The sequence below is a fragment of the Mus pahari genome, chromosome 7, assembly GCF_900095145.1.
Source record: "Mus pahari chromosome 7, PAHARI_EIJ_v1.1, whole genome shotgun sequence".
Lineage (NCBI taxonomy): Eukaryota > Metazoa > Chordata > Mammalia > Rodentia > Muridae > Mus > Mus pahari.
The window spans coordinates 28,951,794-28,961,277 of NC_034596.1; the positions used below are offsets into that span (position 1 = coordinate 28,951,794).

General features: G+C 41.7%; 1 protein-coding gene across 3 annotated transcripts in view; it reads right to left on the reverse strand.

Annotated features, from left to right (window-relative positions):
• Positions 1 to 9,484, reverse strand: part of Sntg2 (syntrophin gamma 2) — a 201,540-nt gene that overhangs the window by 165,881 nt on the left and 26,175 nt on the right. The gene's annotated exons all lie outside the window — the stretch shown is intronic.

The following is a 9,484-nucleotide window of genomic DNA, read 5'->3' on the forward strand; positions in this document are numbered from 1 at the left end:
AGATGTGATTGTTTCATTAAGTTGTGAAAAGAAACTAATAAAATGATACCAATATTCTACTAAAAAAAGAAATTAATATTAAGTCAATGGTGTACCAAATCAATAACAACTACAGCAGAAAAATGAGTATTTTGAAAACCTTTGCCCATAATAGTGATTTTTATATTCCTTACTGAATGGAGTACATCCTACACACAAAGGTTAACAATAAGCCAATATTAAAGATTACTTCCTACATACCCGTGTTAGTAATAAGCCAATATTTAGTTAGCAGTTTTATTGTTGATACTGTTTTCTTTATAATCTCAAGAATACTTGAAATACACAGAGGATGAGCTGATACTGTTATTGGGGGGGTCAAGATTTTCACTCATGGAAGAAAGAAAACACTCAACAATTTTATAGATTTTTTTAAAAAAAGACAATGTATAATGTAAAATTTGAAGAAGTGTTATTGATTTAAAGGTTTTGGTTTTCAAGACAAGGTTTCTCTGTATAGCCCTGGCTGTCCTGGAACTCACTTTGTAGACCAGGCTGGCCTCAAACTCAGAAATCTGCCTGCTTCTGCCTCCCGAGTGCTGGGATTAAAGGCGTGCAGCACCACCCCTGGCTGATTTAAAGTATTTTTAAAGTGCTTGTTTTGATCTGCCTGGGAAATGGCCTCACTACCTTTTGATTTCTAAATGTACAACATTAAACAGTAAGTAAACAGAAGAGTTTGAAAGCATCTCATCTTCCTGAAAGGAAGGTCACCTTTCTAAAGTCTAGAAGCCCAAGGAACAGAATCAACTCTTTCTTTCAGGGCCAGTGGTCATGAGGCAGGTCAGCAAGAGGCATAGGCCAGCTTGCAGAACCCCCTACTAATCACGCTGTAGACAGTCTAATTATTAAAGACAACAGTGATTATAACTGTAACGTGTTTATTAAACTCAAAACTGGGTACCCATGCTGATACTCCAAAAGCAAAAGCAAGGCAGATAGAGAAACTTTAGGATCACCACGACAGCATGGGGTTCAACACCATGGGGACTCACAATTTAAGAGACAAAATTATATCTGGGGGGTAGCTCAGTGTGGAACATTCCAGCAGCCTGAGTGAGCCCTGGTTCCATCCCTAGCCACACACTGGAACACACAAAGGAAGGAATTAAGCACCAAGCTTTAATTTCAAAGGAAACTGCAGTTATCCTACCCAAAGCTGATGAAGGAATGCTATTGAAACATGATAGAAAATCCTGTTTCTGTCAGATTCTGTGAAATAACTGATTCAGGTGTCAGAAAGGGTAACAGAGATATGGGAGAGAGTGTTGATAAACACTATGCATGCTGGCTACAAGGACTAAGACAGGTGATAGATGACATATAATAGGTAGATAATAACAGACTGATAATAGATTAAGATCCATGGTAGAGACATGGATGCAAGGAGGTATGGAAAAGAGGGAAGCCAGGGAGAGAGAGAGGCAGGACAAAGAAGAGAAGACAGTAATTAGTTAAGTGTTATAAATCTGCAAGCCATTCCCAATCAAATCAGACACTCAGCACATGAACAATGGTAACGCCTGAGAGAGAAACTCATAATATTAGCAAATGATTTTCACTGGTTTGGCAGAAATGAAACAAAACACAGGTAAAGAAAATATAATAAAAGCTTAATTTGGAAATATAAGTAACAGATATATATGTGTTTATTGGCCTATGGTCTTTACTTTCTGTGTGTTTAGAAAACATTTATTGCTATACATTGAGAGAATGATATTGGGAACCCATGCATGCATCAAGCACAATTAGCCCCACACAGGCTATGTGACTAAGGACAACTACCAGATTCGGAACAGAACTCTCATGCCAAGTCACTCTTGGAGCTCTGGCCTCCCAGACATATCACTCTAAGTCTCTACTGCAGGTGACGACTCCGTGCAAACAGGCTAATCACTAAAAGGTCAGCTCAGGGGGTATGTGGAGGACAAAAGACACAGCCTCTGGGCTCGGGCCAGGTCCACATGCCAATCCCTATTACTGACAGCATCCTATCCCCAGTCAATAGTCCTCATCTATCTATTACCACCTGAGACGTCACACTGGTTCCCAACACTCAGAAAGTCATGGAGGTGCTTGATTCATTTGTTTTGAGAAGAGACTCATTCCTAAGTCATGTGCACTGCCTTCTATGGCTCCTGGTGTTTCAGATAGTATGGAGGGTTAATTCCAACCCTCAGTGCTCCAGAGCCTCCTTAAATGGAACTACCACCCATTTGAGCCTGCCTGATCCTGCTGTGGTTCCGGAAGTATTGATCACTGAGACGTCTATAAAGTGAATATCCTGTGATGGCACAATCGGCTTCCTCTTGTTTGTACTTTTATCCCTTTCCAGATCAACTGTATAAACTCTGCAGTGCAGTCTCTATGGCCCTGCCTTCTGCTCACACTACACAAAATCACCTTTTTCAGATTTTATAGCACATCTGTGGTATTCCCCAGCTAACCTCTCCTTATTTCTCAACTCACATGTGAACTCATTTTCGACACGACTCCAACTGGTGTTCTTTTCCATTCTGACTTGCAGCCATTTTCAGGTTAGTATCCAGACCAGCCCATCAGACCCTGCTCTGTACATGCTTACTACTGGCTAAAGATCAAACTATGCCCTATTTGTTTCAAGAACCTCCAAGACTAGAGACCTGGGAATTGCATTTTTTAGCTTCTTCTCTTACCACTGAGAAAAACCAACTGGGGCCATGCCATGTGAACAATAGTCCTGCAGCCCCCACAAATGCCTTGCAAAGTGCTCCTCTGAGACTGACTTCCTGAAGTGCTGACTGGCCCTGTAGACCCCACACAGTTAATTTATATATTTTCTAGGTCAAGAAACTATCAGAGTGGTGGTGTATCTCTCTCTACAGCCTTAGCTACTGTCCCTGCATCCCATGCCCAACAGACTTTCAAAAACTTCTGCTGAGGGTGAATGAAAGGTTTGACATGAAAGTCAATTAGAAAGTGAAAGCACACTGCACTTGGACCCTGGCCAATGCTTTTATAGAATTCTCTCTGTCTCGGTGTGCCTGCTTTATGACCCACACTGCCCCAGCTCTTTGCAGCATGCAAGCTGTCAGCAGTTTTCTGTATGTGTAGAGCTTACTCCACTATATGGGGTGTGCACAGCTCTCATCTCTGTTCATCCCTGGTCCCCAGACTTCCTCCTGAGGCTGTCTATGATGGTCTTCATTGTCAACTAGACTAGGAATCGCCAGCCCACCTGGACGACCTGGCTTCTTTTGGCAAGACTGATCATTTACTTAGTGCAATAAGCCTTACTTAATAGCTGCTATGATGCTTCAGAAACTAGCCAGCTTTAATGGCAGCTTTAAAAACATTGTGAATTAATCATTTTGAATTATTATATACCTACTCATCGCCAGTAGGGATCAATAGATGCTCTTTATTGAAATTTATAGTTTGAAGAAGAACTCACTGACAACAAACATCCATTCATGTATTGTGCAGACACCAAAAAGATGGGAAAACATCAACAGACCTTGTAGAGAAGCCAAGGCATGGCTAAGGGCAGTGTGGGTGGTTCTCTTCAGGAGCTTAGGTCTAATGGGGCATTTACAACACAAACTGCCCAGAACAAGACACATTGTGTCACCACACCACCAGATTACAATGTTCTATTCACAGAATATCAACTTTGTATCCCAAATGTGAGAGTTGGAGCTGTATCTTTGTCTGATACACAGTGGTAAGGGATGACTTTCCTTTGCCAAGGACAGCTCACAGCAATGGAACCCAGGAAGCAGACAGAGAAAACCTATGTTTCATGCTTTCTCCTTTCCAAACCTCTGCATTCCGCCTAGGCCTTCGGCCTATGAGATGGCGCTGCTTACATTCTGGATGGCACTTTCCTGCTGGATAATCCTCTCTGGAAATTCCCTCAGTCAAACCCACCAGTGTTCTTCGTAAATCTGGACTCTTCTCAATCCAATTGAATTAAAACTCAAGATTAACCATCACCCGCCCCACCCCTTGTCCACTTGACACAACATTCCTGTCTTGGCCTTGAAAGATGGTTGCACACCATAAAATGTAAATTGCACAGTCTACCCGTAAGAGTTGATAATCTTAACATTCCCAACATTGTCTATCAGTCTAAATTGAAACATCCTCTAATAATGAAGAAAAATGCAGCTTTTGGTTCCTGTTAAACCTAAAAATTCAAGGTAGGTCCTTCTAGCTTATGATGGTATCAGCATTTCTATTTGAAATATGACAAGTGAGGGCAGACAATGGGGATGAGACTGAAGCAAAGCCAAAACTCAGGTGAGAACATATTAAATTCTGTAGCTTAGCTCCTCATCAGAGGCTTTCCTTGTCTTTGGTTCCACGTCCCAAGCGTCTCCAACTTCCTGTGACCTCCACTACATCATCCACGTCACCCTCATTGATTCACCTACTGCTTTCTCAGAGGGTGTCTGCAGGGACTCCTGCCAGGCCTTCCTTGGAAACCTTGGTGGATGCAGTCATTAGCCCGTGACTCTTGCGTTCTACATGTTTGCAGAACCAGCATTCTGTGGGCAAGACCCTGCCAACGCAATAAATTGCTGGGCATGTGAACTATGGCTGAAGCCTCTGCATCCCTGAATGGCTGGGACTGGTGAAGCCTATCCCAAGGAAACAACGTCCTGGGAATCTCTGTCAGCAAGCTGTACTGGTGGGGCTCTTTTCTCAACAGAGAATCTTACACGTTGGTTTGCATACGTAGATTTTTGAGGCAGAAAACATGCCTTGCCTTATAGCACTAGTCACTTAGACAACCTAGCCCCAAATAAGACAAGCCATTCAACATCTTAAAATCTGTTTTCTTTCAGGCTTCCGCTCCTACTACTCACAGTGTAAAATAGAACTCTGGCAGTAATCATCTGCTTTAGCTATATATAAATTCCATATCTGAAGGAGTGTTGCTGTTCCAATTACCCACCTCATGCTACAGAAGGAGGTGATAATTATGAGCCGAAATCGAGGTGACCTAACATCTGAGGTCCACAGAGGCCACGTAAACAGTTCGCCTACAATTTCATAAGCATGTCCACTCAGAGATGCTTATTAGCTACAAAAATAGTCACTGTGACCCAGTACTGGCTCCGAAATCTAAACTCACTTCAACACAAACTTTTAAAGTATTGAATTTGTTTGTTGGTTCTAGGATGCTAGATAAGGTTTTTTTGCCACTTAGATACAGCTGTAGTCATTTTTGTTTTGTTCTGATTTTTTTTCTTTTGGTGTTTCCTGGGGCAAATCCTCATCCTATAAATACTGGCTGTCATGGAATCACAAAGTAGTCTGGACTGGTCTTGAATTTGTATCAGTCTTGCTGCCTCTGTCTCTTGAATGCTGGAATTACAGCTGTGTGCCACTATACCTAGATCAATATTCATGCCTTAAGAGCCCCATGAATTATCTCTGCAACAGTGGAAATAATCTTGTATCCCAGATGGACATCTAAACGTGGGCACAGCCCATAAGATCATGTGTGCCAGCAACCTCTCAAAGCAGGCAATTCCATGCCTCCCTCACCATTCTAAGCATCCGGCAGGCACAGGCAGGCTCACTGCTGTCGCTGCTGGGAACAGGACTGTGAGAAACACCGGGACAGGATTGAAAATGAGGTCATAAAACAGAGGCATTATTCATGTCTCTTTTGCCATGTTTTCCTCTCTATTGTAAGAACCTTATCCATTTGGAAGCCTATCTTCTTGGTGTATATAGCAAGACTCTATCAGAAACCCTTGCAAAGCAGCCAGCTGCAAACAGACACCAAGCCGACCGGGCACCAGGATTCTGGATCATAAGCTATTGTTGAAGCACACACCTGTGCACCATACTCTTTCTAGATATCAAGAGATATATTATTGGTTCCCTGGAAAATTTTTCTAGTCTGTCTTCTTCTGTGTACATCTCAATGAGCAAAACATTTCACAATCACCACCTGAGAGCTGCTACTGTTCCCAAAGCTTGTTATAGATTTTTAAGTAAATATGTCTGTTGTTTATTTCAAATGGGACCACAGCAGTAGGCTAGACTTGTTATGAAAGCCCTTGCATTGCTGTTTTCATGCCTTGTTATTGTAGCTTTCAAGGTGCAGTCCAGCATTGCAGGACTCAATATCTGCCCTCTGTCTCCTCCATTTCCACAGCTTCAATTAGCATACTGTTTTTAAGATATGCATGACTTGGGAATTTGGATCACCCTGGAAGCTCATTAGAAATTAACATCTGAGATAGAGCTTCAGGAAGAACCGACTAAAGTCCTTTCGGCTACAGAAAAACTGGAACTGGCCCATCTGAGCTGGAGCGTGCTAGCCGCCAGCTCTCCCTTTGGTAATATGCAAACACACCACCAGCACACTGGGATACATACTCATTGGTCTAAGGACGATGCTTATTGAGGAGATGGGAGAGAGAAAAATATAGTAAATTATACCAGGAAAGAAGACCACTCATGCTTCCTTCTGAAATGATCCTCCCCCACCTGCAGAAACAAAACCAATCAATGACTTTCTTGTTGATCCTTTTACTTTCTTCTAAGTTATTTCAATTTGATGCGTGTTTGAATGTATCGCCTTTGTGTATGTACACACATCACATGAGTGTCTCAGGACTGCCAAGGACTACCCTGAAACTACAGTGACAGATGGTTGTGAGCCACCCTCTGGGTGCTGGGAGCTGAATCTGGGTCCTCTGCAAGAGCACCGTGTATAATTAACCACTGATCCAGCTTTCCAGTTCTTAGAAAAGGGCACAAACTCTTTCCATTTCAGTTTTCTAATAAGATATTATGTAAAAGTGCTACTGGTTGGAGGTAGGGAAGGCAGTTTTATACCATGCGTTGTAGAGGCACATTCGCACTTCATATTGTATAAAGAAATCTGGAGGTACATGTTCTAAATAACTCAGCAGGTTTACACGAAAATTCTCAGGAACAAGGCTGACTACTGGGCCAGAGGGACAAAACTGAATTTTGTAGTGATGAATTACTATCATCCCTCTCCTTTGAAGTCTGCTGCTGGGGATGGGAGCCAAGGAAAATTATCAAGATGTTAATCCTCTCTCTCCCTAGATTGCTAACAGGCTGCCTAAACAAAGTACAGTTTGAAGATTCAATTCCTGTCTGTTGTCACTGGTGTGAGAATGCACTCTGCTATTCCAGTTACAATACTTTACTCCAGTTCACTAGTGCCAGGGTGGGAGCCTCTGGGAGGTGACTAGCCTTGAGGATAATATCTGGAAAATAGGATTAAGGTTAGCCCCTCTGTAGGATATGTTTCTCCTTCGACTTCAGGAATAGACACTGACAGGGACCTCTGTGGTCTAAGAAGCCCTTGCCAGCTCCCCAGTCTTGATCTCCTTGCCCCCCGGAAATTACACAGAATGAACTTGTCAGTTTGGAAGCCCTTAGACGCGAAGGGTCATGACACCACCAAACTGACCTTCCACGTCTGTTGAAAATGGCCAGTCTCCTTGAAAACAGGCAGAACTCTAAGTTTTTGTATTTACAAAGAACACTAGGAAAGATGACATCAATAAAAGCAGATTAAGCAGAAAAACCCTCTCTCCAAGGTCAACAGAAACCCAATGCTGAGTGAGAGGTGAAATGGTCAGTCATGTGCCTGGGAGCCTGGGATGCAGGGCCAACAGCAGGAAACATCGATAAGAGTTTTAATAAGAGCATCAAAGAAATTCACTAGAGAAAGGGCATTTCAAAAGTGCTGCTTAAACAATTGGAGAAGCATGTTTTAAAATGTTAATGACAGTTTAGGGGGAGATAGAGAAGGAAGGGCAGAAAGGGAGGGAGAAGGGAGGAGAAAAAGACAATCAGTATTGCTATAAGCTTTTAAAGTATTTCTTATAAAAGGCTTTTTTTTTTTTTTTACTGAGATTGGAAAACAACTGAAAAAAGAGAAATGCAATTATGTATGTATATTATGTAATTACATGCATTGTATATATATATATATAAATATGTATTTATTTATATTAATAATATGGTTATATCACAATGACAAATATAGCTGTATATAAAATTAGTAAACATTAGCTATGTTTCCTGATAGATTGGGATGTGGATGCCTCTAGGGTAGGCCTCTCTGCTTCTGTCTGTCACAGGTGTCTCTGTGAAAGGTGACTGCCTCCATCACCTGCTGATGTGTGGCCATCATGCTGGCTTTAGCCATTTACCTACCCTCTGCCTTACTTCCTTCTGATCTGCATTCCACAGGATTCCCATCTCCACTCAGCTCCCACCAGGCAGCAGGACCTCCAGTGAGCACCTAACCGGATTCTGTCCTCTACTGTCTGTCTACAGGCATTTCTGCTGCCATACTTTCCTGCCCAGGAACATGGTAATTAACTGAAGGAAGGAAACATATTTACTACTTCAGCATCTTCCAGAGCACCTGGCGCGGGCTATACATATCGTCATCACCTGGGAACTGTGGGTTAGGGGTATGTTGGAGCGTATGAGTGTATGTACCCTACGAATAGGTAATAATCATTTGTGTAGTGGCACCAAACTAACATTTAATTTAAATAAAAAGCTTCTAAACAAAAAGTTGTTGTAGTTTATGAATATTTTTTAGCAAATTCTGTCCCTAAATTTACACACTGCATGTACTGCTAAGTGATTTTTCTGGCATGGTCCATTCTGGAATGCTTAGATTTTTTTTTTTTTTAAACAACACAATGTTTGCTTTAATTAGACCAGGACTGCATAGTGTCTTTGCCACTAAATGACCCAATCATTTATTTCATGAAGAACAAACATCTTCCACCTGCTAATGAAGAACCTTCTCAGGGTTTGTTTGTTTTTTTTCATAGAAGTACTGGGGCTATTTTTAAAAATGTTTTAAAGATGAATTTAATTTTAAGTGTACGAATATTTTGCCTGGGGGTATGAATGTGATTTGTGTACATCCCAGATGCCCATGAAGGTCAGAAGAGAGCGTCGGATCCCTTGCAGGTAAGATTAAGAGTCATCATTTGGGCGCTGGGAATCCAACCTGGCTTTTCTGCAAGAGCAGCCAGGGCTCTAACCACTGAGCTTAGGCTAGAGAATTAAAAGAGACTTAAAAGCTGCTTAGAACAGGTTCCGGCTTCATGCTTAGCCTGGCAGACTCCTTACACAAGTCTGAGCTATCTTGTTTAGTCCCTCCTTTTCATAAATAGCCATGACCATTTCACTCATAACATGCAGATAACATCTTCTGCATGGGACATACAGCCTCATTCTGAGAGGACATACTACCTGGTCATTCCAGTAAATACAGTTTAACTCATGAAAAAAAAAAAAACTAACTAACAACAACAATAACAGAAAACAGGCTTTCCAGTATTAAAAGGGAAACCTGACTTACTGATTTCTCCTTTTTTTAATTAGATATTTTCTTTATTTACATTTCAAATGCTATCCCGAAAGTTCCCTATACCCT